Genomic DNA, 21,560 nt, shown 5'->3' on the forward strand with positions numbered 1-21,560 from the left:
AGGTGGTTATTGTTTAGTTGGTGGATTGACTTTTGGCTAGACACAACACTGTCTGGAAACTAAAGGCATAGTTTAGGAAAGCCCAGGGCAGCAAAAAGAGTTAGCACAGGGCCTCCACTGAAATGCAAACCACAGCTCGCCCAAACAGACACTGATACTAGACCGAGATGGAGCAGCACCTCTAGGGGGAAAATCATTTTACCAGCACCAACAGAGAAATAAATCCCGAAGATTTTAATCTCACAAATAGGCTCACTCAATTTTTCCACAATAAGATACAAAATGTATTCTTTAAAATATTTATTAGGGGCTAGAGAGATGTCTTAGCAGTTAAGATCACAGGCTGCTCTTCCAGAAGAACAGAGTTCAATTCCCAGCACCCATATGGTAACACACAATGGGTTGTAAAGACAGTTACAGGGGATCTGATACCCTCTTCGAGTCTCAGCAGACACCAGAAACACACATGGTACACAGGCATACATGCAGGCAAAATACCCATACACACAAAATAAAATAATAAAAATTTTTGATTTAAAATTACAATAAAATAATTATTAACAGAGAAAAGCACTAGCCCCCTTCTGTATTTCTATTTGCAAACTGAGACAACAAAATAAAAGATCCATTCATAAAAACACAGAAGCATATTTTTATTTACTTTCATTACTAATTTTATTTTGCTGTTGTTCTTAAATTTTTGCAGTGCTGAGGGTTGAAACACTGCACATTAGGAAAGAGTTCTACTACCTAATTATACACTAATTCTAAAACTTTTTTATTTATTTTTTTATTGAGCTATATATTTTTGTCCACTTCCCTCTCTTCCTCCCCGCTCATCTCCTCACTTCTCCCATGCTCCCAATTTACTCAGGAGATCTTGTCTTTTTCTACTTCCCATCTAGATTAGATCCATGTATGTCTTTCTTAGGGTTCTCTTTGTTGTCTAGGTTCTTTGGGGTTGTGAATTGTTTTATATCTAAAAGCCACTTATGAGTGAGTACATATGATATTTATCTTTCTGGGTCTGGGTTACCTCACTCAATATGATGTTTTCAAGAGCCATCTATATGCCTGCAAATTTCAAGATGTCATTATTTTTTCTGCTGTATAGTACTCACTTAAGGAACTGCTCAACATCGTTAGACATCAGAGAAATGCAAATCAAAACAACTCTGAGATTCCATCTTACGCCTGTAAGAATGGCCAAAATCAAAAACACTGATGACAACTTATGCTGGAGAGGATATGGGGTAAAGAGAACACTCCTGCATTGCTGGTGGGGGGTGCAAACTGGTACAGCCGCTGCTATGGAAATCAGTACTGCAATTTCTCAGAAAACTAGGAAACAATCTACCTCAAGACCCTACTTTTGGATATATACCCAAAGGATGCTCAATCATACCACAAGAACATGTGCTCAACTATATTCATAGCAGTATTGTTTGTCATAGCCAGAACCTGGAAACAACCTAAAGGCCCCTCGACTGAAGAATGGATAAAGAAAATATGGTACATTCACACAAAACAAACATTTTTAAACTATCAGAGGAAGTTATTTCAACTTGTATTAATATATACTGAACTGAAACTATAGAAATAAACTCCACAAGTAAATAATTATACTATTCTCTTTTACAGGTCCTATTTATTTTTATGCTCCTTAACAAAATGAGCAGATTTACATTTTATGTCTGACAATAAGATAAAGCACCTAAAGTCGAGGTTCAATATTAAATAAAAAGCACCTACCTCCTGCTCTTCCCCTCTCATGCACACATACTAGACTTCTAAGTCTACATACCCAATGATTGGGTCTACCAGGTGTTCTCTATAAAACCTTCGACAAAATACAACATCCCTCCATGATAAAGATCTTGCATACAGCAGGGGTACAAGGAACATACCTAAACATAAAAAAGGCAATATACAGCAAGCCAACAGCCAACATCAAACTAAACAGAGAGAAACTCCCAGTGATCCCACTGAAATCAGGAACAAGACCTGATTTCCACTCTCTCCGTATCTATAGTCCTTGAGGTTCTAGCTAGAGCAATAAGACAGCAAAAGGGATCAAGGGATACAAATTGGAAAAGAAGAAGTAAAACTCTCAGTATTTGCTGATGATATGATAGTTTACATAAGCGACCCCAAAAATTCTACCAAGAAACTTCTACAATTCATAAACACTTTCAGTAATATAGCAGGATACAAGATTAACTCAAAAAAATCAGTAGCCCTCCTTTACACAGATGATAAATGGGCTGAGAAAGAAATCAGAGAAACATCACCCTTTATAATAGCCACAAATAGCATAAAATATCTCAGAGTAACTCTAACCAAACAAGTGGAAGACCTGTATCACAATAACTTTAAGTCTTTGACAAAAGAAACTGAAGAAAACATCAGAAAATGGAAAGATCCCCCTTGCTCTTGGGTAGGTAGAATTAATATAGTAAAAACAGCAATCTTATCAAAAGCAATCTATAGATTCAATATAATACCCAGCAAAATTATTTACAGACCTTGAAAGAACAATACTCAACTTCATAGGAAAAAGAAAAAAAACAGGATAGCCAAAACAATCCTGTATAATAAAGGAACTTCTGAAGGCATTACAATACCTGACTTCAAACTCTACTACAGAGCTACAGTACTGAAAACAGCCTGGTATTGGCATAAAAACAAATAAGAGGACCAATGGAACCAAATCAAAGATCCAGATATCAATCCAAACACCTATAAACACCTAACTTTCGACAAATTCTTGTTTTCTGCCTAAAAGAATTAAACCTACACCCTGAAGACCTACTTGAATTCCTAATCCCAATATGATTCCATTTTTTCCTTCATTATGATTTTTGTAATTACAATCCAAAGTGATCAGAATAAAGAAAAAATTGAGTAGTGTCTTAACTGCATGTATATCTGCACCACATTCATGCCTGATGCCCTTGGAGGCCAGAGGAAGGAGGGTATCAGATACTCTGAATCAGAAGTTACAAATGTTTGTAACCCACTGTGTGGGTGCTGGGAATAAAACCTTATGGTTCTGGAAGAGCAGCAAGGGTTTTGAACCACTGAGCCCCGTCTCCAGTCCCTGTGTCATTTATCTTCATGTAACTGTTACTAAGAGTCATCACTTTACAAACAGACTTCCATCCGAACTTCAAACCCTGGCCCATCTACTGCTTACTGTTTTTTTAGGAAACTTTCTTACTTCCCTGTGCCTCAGTTCCTTCAACTGCCAATGAAACAGAAATAATATGGACCATACAAGATTACTGATGTTTAAGTAAGTTAATATACACTTAAGAAATTAGACCAGTGTCATACAAAAGCATTCAATGAGTATTTATTCATATTATCACTATAATACTTTTAGCATCTTAAATTCAGTTGATTTCTAAAACTTTCATAGTTTCTTTGATACCATTTTTACTTATTTTTAAATGCATATTAGTTGATTTATATTTACTTTATTTGAACTTCAAATCCACTTTTTTATTTTGGTTTGGTTCAGTTTGGTTTTTTGGTTTTTTGAGACAGGATTTCTCTGTGTAACAGCCCTAGCTGTTCTGAAACTTGCTTCGTAGACAAGGCTGGCCTTAAACTCACAGAGATCTGCCTGACTCTGCCTCCCAGGTTCTGGAATTGAAGGCATATGCCATCATGCCTAGCTTCAAATTCATTGTTTAATCAATAAACCTATGAATTAACTTAAGGGAAGATTTGAATGTATAATAATAACAGTTCAAAAAGAGTCAGATTTTAGAAAATTCAAAGTGCTATACTAGTTCTAAAAGGTCATCTCCATTTGTTCCCTCTCTACCCCAGCACATGCCTGTATCTGGACGCCTTATCCTCCCAAGACAAAATGATTCTTTATCAAACTCTGAAACACTTCAATCATAGCAGATTTCAGGTAGGCACAGTGATACAAGCCTGCAATTCCAGTATTTAAAAGACTGAGACAGAAGGATCCTGATTCAAGTCAGCCTGCTCTCTACGGAAAGGCCATTTCTAGATGTACACACTTACAGATTTCTCCCTCCACACCAGACTCTGGAGCCAGAGCGCAGTGGAAAGAGTGTGGCATCATGGAGTGCAGATCTGGAGGGGAAGTCTCACTTCCACTCACCAGCGGCTTAGCTACTCGAAGCTTGGCTCAGTTTGAACTTTTGTGTCTCAACTTGAAAATGCAGCTGCTGCTCATCACGCATGGTTGTTAGAGAAAAGTGGGTTATAAGCTTTGTAAAGCATCAGTAACAATGTAAGTCAAACCATAGCTGCAGAGAGAGATGTGCGCAGATAATATGCCTCAGAGTTATGACACATAATCACAGCACTGAAGCAGAAATGCATAAGGAAAAAATGATAGGGAAAACTAAACTAAGGAATTTGAAAATAATAGATAAATAATTCACTTAAAATGTTCTTGATATGTTTGTATTCTGATCTCTGAATTTACTACATAAAAATATTGTTTTGAGTTGTAGTTTGCTTTCACTGTAAAGATTTTGAGGTGAAGAATTAATTTCTTAAAGTTAACATTAACAATTTTCCTATCAAACCCCTTCATTACATTACAGATGTAATTCATTACAGATGGGAATATGATAATTAGTATGTAATTAGTATGTAGAGGTAGTTCATAAAATTTCACAAAAGTTCTCATATTACTACCAGCTAAGAAAGAATGCATTATGACAAAACTAAATAGGAAATTATTTGTTTGCTTTTGTGTAAATACATGAGATTTATTCCAGTGACACCAGTAAGCCAAAAGAATGAAATTTAAAAGGCAGAAGGCCATAGTGTCATAAATGCTGTTAAAGTATTTTATAAAAACTATCCACTTGAGGTTCATTGCAACACACTGGAAAAGCATGATCCTCCTATATTTAGACACAAGTGGAGGTAAGCCAAGCCCTCTGGAAAAGATGCGATACTATTATATAACATACAAATCTATTTTATTATTGCTACCTATGTGGCCTATATCATTAGTACAAAATTTTGTTTGATGTACATGATATAATATTTGGAAATGTTCTGATTATTCTACCTTATACAGTGAGATGTCTGATAAAAGTCAGCAAAAAATTCCTCAGCTTGGTACAAAAACCAAATCTTAATTTTCCTCGTATTTTTTAAACAAACAATCTAAGACATGAATCTTTTTCCAGGGTTCTTCTTTTTGAAATTTCTAAGATCTTTCCAGTCGATACATAAGATAAGGCGCATATTGTCGAGAATAAGTTGTCAAAGTGAATATGAAATGTGCTTCTCAAAATATCATTTACACATTTACCAGATGGTAAAATAAACATGTAAATTGTTATCATGTATACACCAAGTTTGTATTAAAATTTTACACACCACAGGAAGGGTGTAAAAATTGTCACATATTGTATTACTTGTTCACTTAATAGTTTATTAGCATCTCATAAATATTTTCTTTAAGAAAAATATTATTTGAATAGTCACAAAATTCATATGTTGTTAATGAGAACCATATTAAGTATTTATGAAAATCCCTAAAATATAAAAACATCCATCTTTTTGTCTAATTAGTTAAATGAAGAAGAACATTGAAAATAAAGTGGACTCAAAAGAGTTAATACCTTTATGAGATTTGTGAGATTCCCCATTATGAAGCTAATTAGAGCACAGCATGGTGGCCATCATTTAATTCTAGCACTGAGGATGCAGATGCAAGCATAATCTCTGAGTTCCAGGCCAGTCAGGGCTATATGGAGAGACCCTGTCTCAAAAAAAAAAAAAGAAAAGAAAAGAAAAGAAAAAAGGAAGGAAGGAAGGAAGGAAGAAGAAGAAGAAGAAGAAGAAGAAGAAGAAGAAGAAGAAGAAGAAGAAGAAGAAGAAGAAGAAGAAGAAGGAAAGAAAGAAAGAAAGAAAGAAAGAAAGAAAGAAAGAAAGAAAGAAAGAAAGAAAAAAGAGAAGGCAGAAGAAAGTTATAGCTTAATGACATACATACTTATACTGAACATTACCCAGAACAATCACGGTTATAGAGAACCCTCATGTTAACAACTAGTACTATAATTTGAGGTAGTAAATATCAACAAAATAAGAATATTAAATTAAATCTCTTTTAAGTTTCTTTTTGTATCTAGGCTTATACTTCAAAGACTTGAGCATCAAAAATTTATTTTTGTATGTGTGAGCATACACACATGCCTCTGTGTGTGTGTGTGTGTGTGTGTGTGTGTGTGTGTGTGTGTGTGTGTATGCCTGCCACATGTGTAGATGCCTGCAAAAGTCAGAGAACAGTGTTCCTGGAGCTAGAGTCACAAGAGTTTGTGGGTAGCTTGATTTGGTTGTCAAGGAGTACTCCATTCCTTTGGAAGAACAGCCAAAACTCTTAACCACTGAGTCATCTCCCGAGACCCTCAAAAGTATTACTTAGTGGGTAGAACTATCATTAATGGCATTAGGAGTGGTCTTATAAAAACAGACTAATTAAAAGAGAACATCTTAGAAGTACTATTTGTCCCTTCTATCGGAATAAATACTTTGGTTCAGGAAAACCTAAAAGTCAGTAGCAGAGCCCAAAGTTTCTAGCAAGTGTAAAATTTCTTTAAGTCACATACTTTTCCATCCATAGAGCCAGGCGTGATTATACACGCCCATGATCCCAGCACTTGGGAGGCGGAGGCAGAAGGATCAGGAGCTCAAGGCCAGCTTTGGTTACGTACCAAGCTTAAGTGGGCGACTTAAGACCCTATCTCCAATTTTTTTCATAGACAAAGTATTCATGAATCACAAGTTGATTTTTGACCAGCCACACAGGTAGCTGGATTTACTATTGTGCTTTCCCAGCTCATACACAGTAATAAAGCATATGTAAATTGACAACAGAAGGCAAAGGTCTGTACTCTCAAGACAGCAAACAACCCTGGAAAGGAAAACCTTGCACCTTTTGAATCTTGTACATTAAATTCAGACCTTACTCTATTCCTAGGATAAAAGGACTGAACATGGGTTAGGCAGTACAGATGTTATCATCTGGTGTCTTCTAAGGCAGGCAGCTAAAGAATATGTTTCTGTACTGCCAGTAGTATAAATGTAGGTAGACCAATATAAAAAATCATTGGAAAAACAGGGGAAGAAGTTCAGTGTACAGAAAACCAGGGTCTCACCCTGGCTTCAACAGAATATGTTCATATTTGTTTCATATCTGCATACCAGTGCATTCTGAAATAGTAACACTGTGAAAATTTTCCCAAGTCAGAAGAATACTGTCTTCATTGGGAATGATACACAAAAAAATCATGAACATGTTACTAGTGACTCTTTCCTGTTTAGTGTATCTTTGAAATAATTTCATCTCTGTTCATCAGCCAACAAGAAATAATACAGTATATTATTGTATTAATGACTGTTAAAAAGTAACATTTTTATTAAAAGCAAAATGTGAGGGAGTATAGCGAGAAATGCAAGCCTATAAACCTAGCATTCAAAAGGCCAAGGCAAGAGAACTGCAAGATCAAGGTTGGCCTGGATTATATAGCAAAAACATCTCACAAAATAAAAAAATAAAAACAAAATGTGTAATTAACAGGTTATAATTATGTTATTTATGGTAATGTAACAGTTTGCTTACAAACTGAAAGGCCAGAAATGAGTCAACAATATGATGCCTTTGATTAGTACGTTATAATTCTATCAAAAAATGGATAGATGATTTGTCATTCCTTTTTCTTATACAGTGGTAGCATGACCAACTAATGTAAGAAATTTTATATCTCTAATAAGTTGTTAGATAGCATAATAGCATTTGGGTTTTTCAGTTTGGGTTTAGTTTTATCTTTTTGTTATTTGTTTGTTTTGAGATAGGGTCTCACTCTGTGGTTCTGACTGGCTGGCTGTCCTGGAACTCAGCACACCAGGCTGGCCTCAAACCGTCTGCCTCTGCCTCTGTTGGGTGGAAAAAAGGGTGTGTACCACCATGCCCAGTTTAACATTTGTATATTTGCAATATGCAAAATGCTTTCATACATGAACCAAACTAATAAATTCTCAATTTATTAATAAAAATTTCATTGCTACTATATTCTACCTTTACATTTTAATTTGTTTTAAACTGAAAATAATAATTATTATTTCCAAATTCTTTTTTTAATGTGTATGTAGCATGCCTTGTGCACCCAGAGGCTGGAAGAGGTCATGGGATCCCCTGGGAACTGCAGTTACAGACAGTTGTGAGATGCCATGTGGCTAATGGGCACTAAACCTGGGTTCTCTACAAAAAAGAGCAACAAGTGCTCTTAACTGCTGAGTCATCTCTCCGGCCCTATTCCTCTCAAATTCTCCAGAAAAACTGATAGTCTAGAAAGGCATCTCACATTATTCCTTCATGTTTTTTCTTATGCTATCCCATCCCAAGATTACAAATTCCCAGTTACATGTTCCCTAGTTAGTAGATACCTCCCAATTTTAGATGCCAATTTCTAAATTTATCAACACTATAAAAATTTTAATTATGTCAAGACTGACATAACTGGAGCTGATAAGAAAATGTAGAAGCAAATCTTCATATACTTACAAAGTAGCTGCAAATTTGTACAGCTTATATACAATTATATGTTTATATGTAGGGGTATGAGCTGTGCCCATGGAGGCCAGGGGGAGCAGCTTAACTCCCTGGAACAGGAGTCACAAGCGGTATGAGTCACAAAGTGGGTGTGGGAACTGAATCCAGGTCCTCACGAAGAGCAGTCAGTACTTTTAACCGCTGAGCCATCTCTCCAGCCTCTCACTACTGATTTCTTAAGTCAGCTGTGTCTTCTCCATCTTCCACACCTCACTTAAACCTTTTTTTTTTTATCCAAAGTCATCATGATTCCCTCACCTGGACACTGTCATACAGGTCCTATGCACTCAAAGGTTTTCTCCTATGCTCTTCTTTAATTCATCACTTAGCCATTTTCCATCATATAGGACAATGTTCTCAAACATCACAGAGAACAATGCACTCAATCCATCCTACAGTCTCCACGGTTTCTTTTTCATGCCTCAACCACAGCAATTAGCAAAGATTCACTAAATTAAATAGTAATCCCGCCTACAAGAGTTCTTACTGTTTCAGTTTGTACTGAAAGGAGAATCTCCAACTTTTTATCTTTCTCTAAAGAGAAGCTACATTTCATTTCTTTACGTTGTGAAAACACCAGTCCTACAAGGAGAGAAAGAAAGTTCATCTCAGCTATAATAAACCTTACTAGAGCACCACACCAACACAATCCACAATCACCTGCATGCAAGGGGGAAAAAAATGAGTGTAATGCTGCCCATTATTCCTTTTCCCTCAATAAGTAACTCATAGAGGGAAAGTGGGTGGTGGGACATTTCTTAGTTTGAAGTCTAGCCAGAAAAGCCTTTGCATAACAGCAGAGAAATCCTGAGGTTTGGTTCAAATATTTGCATATTAAACAGCACACCTTGGTGAGATATACTCATTAGGGTATCTAAGGAAACTATCACAGTGTTGCTTTTGGTTTGCCAAAAACAAACTAAAACCTTTTCATTTAATTATAGTTTAAACTGCAAAAAGAGCAAGCATAAATAAAACCCATTAGTCCAAAGATTTTATTTTAGAAATATTTGTATCTTCTATCTTGCCAAATTGCATTCACTAATAAACAGATTTCATTTTTACCATAATTTCCCTTTTTTATTAACAAGTGAAACTAAGAAATAAAATAATCAAAAGATTGGCAGATGGAAACAAATGAGAAGCAATGTATACGGATACTCAAAAGCAGGAAATGCCTCAGTAATAAAAACGACTATATATAATTTCTAGGAATAATGCTAAGTGCACAACAAAAGAAGTATAATTTAGACAAAGTCCAAGGGCCCCAAAATATTCCCACATACATCATTTTTAAAGGATTGAAATAATGTGATTAGAATGATGAAATCTAGCTTTAAAAACTAAAACCCAAAATAAGAAATAAACTAAACTGTACATTTGTTCTCTAATCCTTTTACCATTTTTCAATCTGGGAACATTTCTAAATTTAGGAGTGAGCTATAATAAGCCATAGTCACATGACTGCCTAGTTTCTTGAGCATTAATAAATACTTAATTCCAGCACAGATGACATACTGCATTTCAGAAAAGCAAGCAGTAGAAATAAGAATCTAAGAAACAAGGATCAATAACTTTCATTTCTCTTCCTGTTCACTCTCTAGAAGCTGAAGATTTGTGACCACTGCAGCTTAACTGAATATAAAACCAAGCAGGGTACAGCGATGGTACACCCCTCGACCACTAGCACTTGGGGGTACAGTGGTACACTCCTCGACCACTAGCACTTGGGGGTACAGTGGTACACTCCTCGACCACTAGCACTTGGGGGTACAGTGGTACACTCCTCGACCACTAGCACTTGGGGTACAGTGGTACACTCCTTGACCACTAGCACTTGGGGGTACAGTGGTACACTCCTGGACCACTAGCACTTGTGGGTACAGTGGTACACTCCTCGACCACTAGCACTTGGGGGTACAGTGGTACACTCCTCGACCACTAGCACTTGGGGTACAGTGGTAGACTCCTCGACCACTAGCACTTGGGGGTACAGCGGTACACTCCTCGACCACTAGCACTTGGGGTACAGTGGTACACTCCTGGACCACTAGCACTTGGGGGTACAGTGGTATACTCCTGGAACCCTAGCACTTGGGGGTACAGTGGTACACTCCTGGAACCCTAGTACTTGGGGGTATAGTGGTATACGAATGTAATCCTAGCACTTGGGGGTACAGTGGTATACTCCTGAAACCTTAGCACTTGGGGGTACAGTGGTACACTCCTGGACCACTAGCACTTGTAGGTACAGTGGTATACTCCTGGAACCCTAGCACTTGGGGGTACAGTGGTATACTCCTGTAATCCTAGCACTTGGGGATACAGTGGTACACTCCTGTAATCCTACTAGGATTGGGGGTACAGTGGTAGAGTCCTGTAATCCTACTAGGATTGGGGGTACAGTGGTAGACTAAGGTAATACTAGTACTTGGCAACCAGAAGCAAATGAATGGAGGCTCTAGGCCATCTTGGGCTACATAGCATGATCTTGGAAAAAGAAGTCTCTCTCTCTCTCTCTCTCTCTCTCTCTCTCTCTCACACACACACACACACACACACACACACACACACACACACACATTTAACCAAGCTTTTTCTTTTAGCCTTTGCACATAAGCATTTTAAATCCTCCTAAAGTTGGTGGCAAAGCTTTATAATCTATATTATATTTCTCAACAATAAACAGGTCTTACTTCACCCTACAATTCTAATTCTCCCATATATAAACAGTATACAAAACACAAACACACATAATGCAAATCTTTTCCTAGGGAAATAACATCAAATATTACTTACACTTTAGGGCATTATAAATCTGAACAAATAAAAAATGTAAGTTTCTATGATATTTGTATAATAATATATTGTATAAATTTCTCACATATGTAAGTATTGACTCTGTTTCTGGGTGATGGGTCTCAAATGGATGTGACAATTAAGTGACTTGGAAACATGCTATGAACTATGAAGCTATCTGAGTAAGCAAGCAGCTTGCATCTGCCCTGTACTTATGAGAAGGAATTTTCTACCTGACATATTTAGAGGTACTCCGTCTATAACTGAATTAAAGTCTCTTTTATAGCACGCATTGCCTAAATGGAATTCCCACCCTTAGATTTCTGTATTTGTCCCACACAATAGAACTGTTCTGGATAATGTGATGTTTCTTATTTAGAGAATGACATCAGATGCCAAATAGAAAGTGCTTCCAGAAGCTCTCTGATTTCATTTTTCCCAGATAAAAGCTACTGTGCAGCTGACTGTAGAGTTTCCAGAGGCAGAACTTGACATTCCGTTTTCTCATATAGAACTGAAGAACAAATATTTCTATGCAGAAAGTGAGAAGACACCGTACTTTAGATCACTTTTCTCAAGAAGCTAAGCTGCTTCTTCTAAAAAATGTTCATACTGATACATGATTGAAAAGAAAAAGGAAAAATTATTTGAAAATAGTTATTTAGGGGCTGGAGATCTGGGTCAGTGGAAAAGTACTTATTGTTCTCACCAGAGACTTGGGTTTGATTCCCAGCGTCCATAGTGGTTCATGATCCTCTGTAAGTACAGTCCCAGGGTGCTCAACCTTCCTTTTCTTAATTCCAAGGGCACCAGGCACTCCCATGATGCACATACATGCAGGCAAACAATTATGCGCAAAAAAATATGTAAATCTAAAAAATGTCATTTTAAAAAAAATATTTTTAAGGGCTGGGGAATATATCTCTATGACAGAGCAATTGGCTAGCATCTGAGAGGCTCTGAATTCAATAATCACAGAGAAAGAAAAGGTTTAGAGTAAATGACCATTCTTCAATCTGATTATTTTTACTGTTTATTTACTATTATAGTAGTCCTTAGGTATGAGATTGTAAAGGACAGATGTCTTGCCACCTGACAAGTTAGAACAAAGCAATCAACCCTTCTCTGATTATAAAGAACAGTAAGGCCTGGGGCATGTAGGGCACAGTTTAACCCTAGCACTCAGGAACAGAGGCAGGCAGACCTCTGTGAGTCTCAGGCCAGCCTGGGCCCCTATCTCACAGCAAAAACCCTTAAGAAACATTTTTAAAGGCTGAAGATCCTAATGAAGGAAAAGATAAAAAAAGAACTTATCATGACATATTATCATCCTTTATGCCTTCCTGTACTCAGGTAGACTGTTCAATAAGTCATTCACTCAATTTTTCTTACACATCCCATCATTCTAGAAAAAAAATATTAAAATTTATGTAGAAAGATATGATACAAGAGAGACATGGGTACATGCTTGACTGGTCAAATTAGTAGTATTGCTTTGTTTTTCAAATGTAGAGTCACTGTTCAAGAGAATCATGAAATATATTTTCTAGGTCATATCTAAAATTTCCTTTTCAATAGCATTAAAAATAATTTTTAAACATGAAAGGAAATTTATGTAATAAAGACAAATAACATTTTGTGAAATTTTGCCTGTGTGTTTCAGTTGTTAAAACTTTGAAAGCCACTCTGCAGCAGTAACTCTATCCTCGCTCATAACATTTTAATTTAATCTCCATTAAGAAGTCAGAAATTTCTGGGCATTGACAGCTCACGCCTTTAAACCCAGCACTTAGGAGGCAGAGGCAAGAAGATCTCTGAGTTCGACACCAGCCTGATACAGAGCAAGTTCCAGGGCAGAGAAGAAACCCTGTCTCAGAAAAAAAAAAGTCAGAAATCCACAAATAGACCAATTTATTGCAGCTGAAATGCATTTGAAAGGTTTCATTTTACAAATAAAAATTGTGTAGGTCATTATAAAGTGTCTTTTTTTTTTGCCAGGCATAGTGGTGCACACCTCCAACCCTAAGAACTTGAGAAGAAAAGGTAGGCAGATTTTTGTGAGTTCAAGACCAGCCTGATCTACAGAGTGAATGCCAGGCCAGCCAGTACTACATAGTGAGACACTATCTCAAAACAACAACAAAAAATAATAACAATTACTTACTTTGTGTTCACTGTTTCTATAACCCACTAAGAGACAAAGTTCCTTGAATTCTATATTTTTGAAACCAATATAATGTAAGTAAATTTCCATGACATCAACTATAAATTTTCAGTTATACGAATATTTCTTTAACATGGTAAATTTTCACCAACTTCTTACTTAAATGGAGATTAAACTGTGTGCAAACTAAGTAATAATAAATTTAAAGGCTTCTTATCCTAATTTGGGGGGTGTAATTATTTACACAAAGAAGAGATTGTTGGTTGTTAAAAGGTACTGTAGGCTCTGGTAGGAGGGCATAGTTTCTAAGGCAAAAAAAAATGCATGTAATTCCAAAAATCTTCATTTGCTTTTGATTTTTTGTTATCATGCTAATGCATGCATGCACATGCATACACACACAACCTTTTTAAGACTAAATAGAAAAAGGACTAATAATAGTGTGCTTGTTTTGAAAGATACATATAGTATACATAATTGTATAGTCATGAAATCTCTTCTTTTTAGATGGCTCATATACTTCATATCGTTGCCTTAGAGGGGTTAAATTAGCACAAAGAAAACTAACTTTTAAAAAATTCATTTTAATCCTCATCATGTTAAGCTTGAGTTAAGAATAAAGAGAACATTGCCTTTATATGAGAAGTCTCAAAGGAGGCCAAATAAGAAACATGTAGACTACAAATTAAAATATCAGACCAAAAGAAAAGTCATCAAGTAGGTAAAGACAATGAGTTGGAGAAGTACATGAAGAATATAACACTTTAAAAATGAAAGTCGACATTTTTCATCACTTAGAAACCAAGGAAGGACATTGAGGATGGGAGTTAAGGAATTCTGCATAAGATTTTCAATTGCCCTTTCCTAGAAGCCTCTGGGGCCCACTACCACCCAGTGTCCTAAACATAACTGTAAAATAAGTAACAAGGACTGTTTAAACAAAACAAAAGCACGGCCAGAGAGTCTTTTTCACAGCGATGCTTCCACATCACTCAGGACAGACACATATGAGGTCAGACACACAGAAAAGCATACTTTTTAGAAACTTTTTTTTAATGAATGGATGAATGAACGGACAAGCAAGCAGAGCAAAGAAAGCCAGAAAAGAAAAGCTAGCAAAAAAAAAAAAAAAAAAAAAAGTAAAGGAGTTACAAAATCTATGATATCAAGTTACAAAAGGGCTAATTATGACTTAAAACAGCTCAAAGAATAAGACTATATGGTAACGAGGCCATTGCCTTTAATTGCAAGTGCCCTGGTGAACACGTAAGAAAGAGTGTAGTAGTGTCCACACAAATGAGGAAGCTGAATTGAAAAAGATCAAAGAAAGCATTGACAGATGGATCTTAAACACAAAAGAGATCAGGGATAAATGCAGTGGCGCACATAGCTAAGGAGGTTCTATATGCAAAGAATCCAAACCAGTAATAGATAAAAATATTAGACAGTTCTTTCACAAATATGAAAAGAAACCAGATCATAGGAAAGTGAATATACGAATAAAATGAATATACAAGTATGTAGAGAAAAGGCATAATTTTTAAGGATAGGAAGGATTAAATAAAAGGACACAAAGCATCTAATATTTGTCCCCCATACTTTAAAATTCCTTTGGGGGAAAGTGTAAAAGTTCTAACCTTAAATAAGCAAACTGATGAGTCAGGACAGAGTTTATAAAGATTCAGGTTGAGGGTGGTAGCAAAAGAAAAAAAAGAGTAGGTTCCAAAAACAGTTGTTGGCAAGAGCTGCAACAAGGGCAGAATGAGTGTCAGAGAGAGAGAGCAGAGATGGAGGAGGGAGGGACACATTTGTTGAGGAAGAAGTCAGTATGTTTCTTTGACTTTCTCCACAGGAACAAAGCAGAATGTAAGCATAAATTAAGAGAATGAATGGCAAAGGTGAATGAGCTGTAGCCATTATTAACAATATAGTTATTTTAAGAAATAGTAAATTAAGACAGAGGTAGAAAAAGATTTCATCTGACTAAAACATAGTGCATTTCATGTTAAGTAAACCATGAAAGGATAAATTCTCATGATAGTGTGTTTTCTCAAAAGAAAGTTTCTGAGTAGTAAACACTGTTATTATTTGGTAAACTATATCCAAACTTTTAATTTTTTATTCAAAATGACAAGAAGTTATAAAAACACTAGCCACTTTGGAAACACTTTAATTAGAAATACTACTTTGTCTTCCATAAATTTCCAAACACGTCATTAGAAATAACAGAAATATATATAATTGAACATTCTCCAAAACAATCATGCTAATTACAGGTGGCCTAAACTTAATCTACATAAAGTCCATGTATACTTTACTCATTGAAGTTCATAAATATTAAGGTACCATATATATATATATATATATATATATATACATATTATAAACAGAGAGATTAAATTTGGAATTCCAAGAGGTAGCCTGTAACTGGCTGCAGTACAAAGAGGGACAGGTGACTACTAATTCATACTGTAGATACAATCAAGAAAATAGTTATCTCCTGTGCACAGCAAGCTCTTCTGTAAGTCTAGAAAGAATAACTTTTGTTGATAGAAGATTGCAAATGTCTGAATGTTCACGCGTGTGCTTATCATAGTGAAAGAAGCTATTTAAAAAGCACAACTCGAATCTATCTAAGATAATGGGGCTTTCTACAAACTTTCAAAGGCAGATTTACATGTGCCCACAAACGATGTGGCCTATACAGTGTGCAGTGGAGTGCAGTGTTCTACTTGTTTGCAATGGTTTTATTTTTCGACTAGTTTTTATCACACTTGGCATGAACAAGGGAACATGTGCTTTGCTAAATTTGAACTTTTAAGATGAAACTGAATTAACTGAGAACCAAAAAATTGCTTCTGAAATTTTCTAAGATTGAAAATGCCTTTCTTTCGTGGTAGGAATGGCAAAATAAATGAAAAATACATCCTGAAAGTTCAGATGTGTGTTAGGAAGGTCCTGTAGTTTTAAAACAACACGGTTGGCTTTTTTCCTTTTTAGACACCTGAATAATAAGATTGGACTAAAATAGCTCTTCCACCCATATAGTACACTTTCTCTAGCATAATAAGTATACTAAACATAAACCTAAATTAATCTAATATAAATAATAAATCTGATATAAGCAGATTTGTTTTATTTTCCAACCAGAAATTTTAATAAATTTACCATTTCTTGAAATTTAGTATCTAACCAACAAAGTAGAGATCCAACTGTTACCTTGAAACTTAATCCTATGTTTTGTTTTCTTAATGACATTAACTATACTGGCTACAACAATCAGAAACACCTCTTTAGAGATGCCTTTCCATCCTAATTTCCATCAGCCTCCTCATAAAAAAATGGACCATGATGCAAAGGACAGATGCTTCTCTGTATACACAATGAGAGTTTTATCGTGCACACACTTTTAAAAACTTGAAATTCAAAACCATTTTAAAACAAAATCGAAGGAGAAATTGCAGGTTGTGTTTATAAGGATTCTAGTGACAAGCAGTAGGTCAAACAACTGGGAAGAATCAGCTTGTGGTACAGCTTCATTGTACTAATAATGTCACAGTTAGTATATTTATTAAATTAAATATTACCAGCAAGGGTCTTTTAAATACCATGTTCCTAATACTAGATTATATATTTATTTCAGAGTTAGCATAGTAAGAAGGGGAGCTATCAGTAGAAGGTCTATTAAGCTACGCACCCCCATTGGATTAATGGAACTATTGAAATCAAATGTTTCACGCCTTGAACACCACTGCAAACCATACTGTGGGTGTAAAATACACACAAGGCCGACATAATCAGCTCAGACGAGACCGGTGACTTGTACACCATCAAGTTTACTTCATTGTGAAAGCAGTGAGGGTTTCTTTCAAGGGAATATATTTCTAAGTGTGATAACCTAATACACAAGCCAAAGAGGGAAACCAAAAAGACACACAACTTTCAAAACCGTTGATCTAAACTAAGTGTAATAAAATGGCCTAAAGGTTGCCTGTTTTCTGTCTTCTCAGAGACACTCACATCCTCTTGATCTGGGAATAGAAAATCTAACTTCAGTGACTTTAGTAATTCACAAAGATTTGAAATGCTTAAATACACAGTTGCTGCCATACTAAATTAGATATTTTAAAAATTGAGTTGAAGGAGCTTCATACCTAAGCCTATCTATTGCTGCTAGTTTCTTTCGAGGAAACCTAGACACCATGCTTATTTTAACATCGGATCATAGGTTCCACTTTTTTCTATGCCTTGTCCAAAATGCCTGTGACTGACTAATCAGAGACATGCAAACAACGTGCTGCCCTTGAGACCAAACTGAATATTGATATAAAATTGCTTATGAACATACATTGTATATCACTTGTTTTAAACTTTTTAAAGAATGTATTCGGTCTCCATTTAATAAAGCTTCGATCCTAACCTTTATTCTAAGCCGAAAATGCTTCAAAACTTCAGTGCTGAAAGGATAAATGATATCACCCCCAAAAAGAAAAGTGAGACCCAAAAGAACTATTGACAGTTGGATTCGCAAGACAATATAACTTCCGGATATCGGGATCTTAAATTCTCCATAGGCTCTAAGTTCCTAATTGCTAACAGCTCCTGTTATTTCAGTTTTAAACAAAACAGGAACAATATGATTTGTGAAATAAATGGGTCAGTAAGTTCCCTGCTGATAACTTAAAAACTAACTAACTAAATAACCGCCCCCCATGAGGGGTCCTGAAGGCTATTGAGTGCCAAGGCCTGGCTTTGCAGCAGGCTGAGACCCCAAAGGCCTGGCCCTGCAGCGGGACCCCAGCCCTGACACCCTGACACCGTCCTGCAGGTCGAGGCCCAGGCTGAGGGCTCACACCAGGCCTCACTCAGGCCTGAGGCCTGGGCTTCTGGCTTGGAGTGAGCCATTGGGGTAGAGCCCGGGTCATGCCGCACTGGCGGCCAAGGGGCGGCATCAGCCTCCACCAAGGCGGGCTTAGGCCTCCAGGGCCCAGCAGCAGCTGCAGCAGCACTCGAGGGACGGACAGACGGACGGCCTGCGCGGGACCGACCGACCAGAAGGATGGCTCGCGGGTGGCCAAGGGCGGGAAGCGGGCGGAGGACGCCAAGGGTGGCGCGCTCCCCTCACCCCTTCCTTCCTCCCTTATCTATGGAACTGCGCCTTCGAAAACCGAGGGGACTGAGTTCGCGGGGAGGCTTGGCCGTCGCTCTGCGTACCCGCGGAGGGCGGCCCGGGGCGTGAACCTGGACGGCCCCGGGGCCCCGGAGGGTCAAGTCCTCCGCCCCGCGGACACGCAGCCTCCTCCCCGCGAGGAGGCGCCGCGCGCGCTCGTGCTGTCAGGGGAGCAGAACGCACACAGCCCCCGAGCGGGAGCGCGTGGCTGCGAATTTACCTCACGCTGACTCAGTCCACACAGCAGATGGCGGAGCTGCGAGGCAAACGACCTCCCCGGTGTTTTTTAAGCTTTGCTAAGAGCAGCGAGCGCGCGTCTTTCGGCACGAGGCGCCCCGTTCCTGTGAAAAGAGCTCGCCTCGGAGTCTAGGGGCTTCGCTGACACACTTGACACCACTCCCGGGCTCCCCGGGACCGGGGCCCGGGAGGCGGGCGGCGCGCTCCCGCAAGCGGGCCTCGGGGGCGAGCGCGCTCGGACAGCCCGCCGCCACGCGCCCCCGGAGCCCTGGCCTCCCCGCGAGCGCGCGCGCGGCCTCCACGCGGCCCCGGGGGCTGCACGTGCTGCTTGCTGCTGGGCCCCGGGCAGGCGGGCGGCCGGGCTCCGAGCGCAGCCCAGGCTGGGTGGGTGCATGGTCCCGGGCGGGCACGCACTGCTCCACGGCTTGCCCAACACACACACCGTGTTTTGTACTTTTTTGTCGTCGTCTTTACTTCGTAGGTGAGGTGAGGGAAAAGGAAAAACAAAGAAAATCAGTCATCGGGTTGTTTTTTTTTTTTTTTTTTTTTTTTTTTTTTTTCTCCCTCTCTCTTCTCTGTGGCACACAAGACTCCACGGAACGCCGTCTAGCGGCGGGATTATCCAGGGAAGGCAAATCACTGCAATCTCTCCCTCGACCTTTCATTTTAATTGGAATTCTGAAGCCTCTTTACAGCTATCACACCACAAAGGGGACACGGGGCAAACTCAGGTTGCTGGTAAATTTAGTTCTGTCACCCCAGGCCAGCTCACACTAAAGGAGAAGTTTGAACCAGCCCTTGCCCCTTCCCGGCTTCACCCTCTCTTTGGAGACTCAAGTCCAGAAGTCGCCTCTCTGAGGTAAAGACAGAATTGCAAACTTGTGCATGAAATTCCTCACCACCATTTGTTCTCAAGGGTGAGGACTTGGCCTGGGTAAAACTGCGGCAAGGATTCCATTACAGAAGAAAGAGTAGCCGCCCCCAGGCATCACCCCTCACTCGCTAGCCCCTCTCCAAAGCAAGTTTTAACTCAGTCCTTAAAAAAACCCCTTCCATGTGTTGGTCCTGCGGGTCTTTCTCCACCCCACTGGGAACAATACCTGAAACTACCCTCTCTAGAGACGTCGGCCCTTCGGGTGTTTGTATCTATAACCATTTGCCCATCACCTACAAGGCCTCTTTGTAAAACCACATTTCTCAGCGCCTGCAGTCAACAGTTTGGCTTGACTTGCTTTAAAATGCACCCTGCTCTCTCACCTAATGCCTGACAGATTGCTGTGTGAAATCTAAAGAGATTCTTAGCTCATCTAAAGATACTCCTTTTCCTGTCGCTTCAACTTCAGAGAGAATCAGAGCTGGGAGAAAGAAGGTGTGTGTATTTTCCTAGAAAAACAAAAACACAGCAGTAAAGAGAACTACACTCATAGAGAATTAAATAGTTGTAAATAAGAAGAAAATAGTCCTTAGTGGTACCACAAAATAAAACTAAGGGGATGTAGGAAGTAGTTACTATTAGACTCCCAAGAGCAGAGGGAAGGGGCTAGCCTTGCTTAACCCTCCAAAGCCATAACCTATAGTAATTATTTGCAAACTGCTCTCAAACACCATAGTTAGCGTTTTACCAGGTTTATTTTACTTGTTATACACAGACGATACAAACAAGCAGAAAACAAAACGATTCTCAGTGGAGTGTGTACTTGTATAAATTATTCAATTCACAGACAAAACAAAACAAATATAAAAATCACAACATTTGATTTACAGAAGAGCCAAAGTATACACACGTTTAGACCCTGAATTCCTATTAGGAAAAATTCCCCCATGGACTGGAAACTAGATTGAATATTGTGTATGATGCATATTTCACATTGATTTTAAAGTACAAAAAAAAGTATAAGTTTGCTACACAACATTAGAAATCCTACTAATCTATTTCCAGGGGGATTAAATGCTCCTTATCAAATATAACAAGACTTGGGGGGGAATCAGTCTTACTTGCAATAATGCTAGTGTTTTCCCAAGAAAGTCAAATTTCAGCTGTCTCTAAGTGGTGGTGGGGAATCGTTTTCAAAACTAAAATGCAGTAAAATATACAACTCACACAATTCATCTTCACTAGACTACACTATAGTTACCAACAATCCAGTCGTCTATATCAGTAGATTATTCCTTACAAAGATTTACAGCATAGAAAGGTGGCGTGGGGACTGAGAAGAGAGTCAGAAACAGTTTGTCAGCATATTTGGCACCTGCACAGACCAGTAATGGATTTGGCACTTTGGGGAAAAACAAATAAGGCAAAATAATATTGCTGATGTGGAGCTATTCCATTTAGAAGGAAGAGAGGGACAGACAACTCCAGCTAACTCTGCTTTGCGGGCTCCATGCCACTTAATGGACTTGCCTAGGAACAGACAACTAACTAGCTTTTACAGGTGTTCCTGTGGCGTCCCCTTAGCTACTGCCCTGGGGCACACAGTGGTTACACTGTGCAAGGAACTGAGAAATGAGAGAGAGCCGTCATTACGGAGTGTTTCATGTTTCCAGAGCCTCTTAGAGTATCTTTAATATCT

The sequence above is a fragment of the Arvicola amphibius genome, chromosome 7 (assembly GCF_903992535.2).
Source record: "Arvicola amphibius chromosome 7, mArvAmp1.2, whole genome shotgun sequence".
Lineage (NCBI taxonomy): Eukaryota > Metazoa > Chordata > Mammalia > Rodentia > Cricetidae > Arvicola > Arvicola amphibius.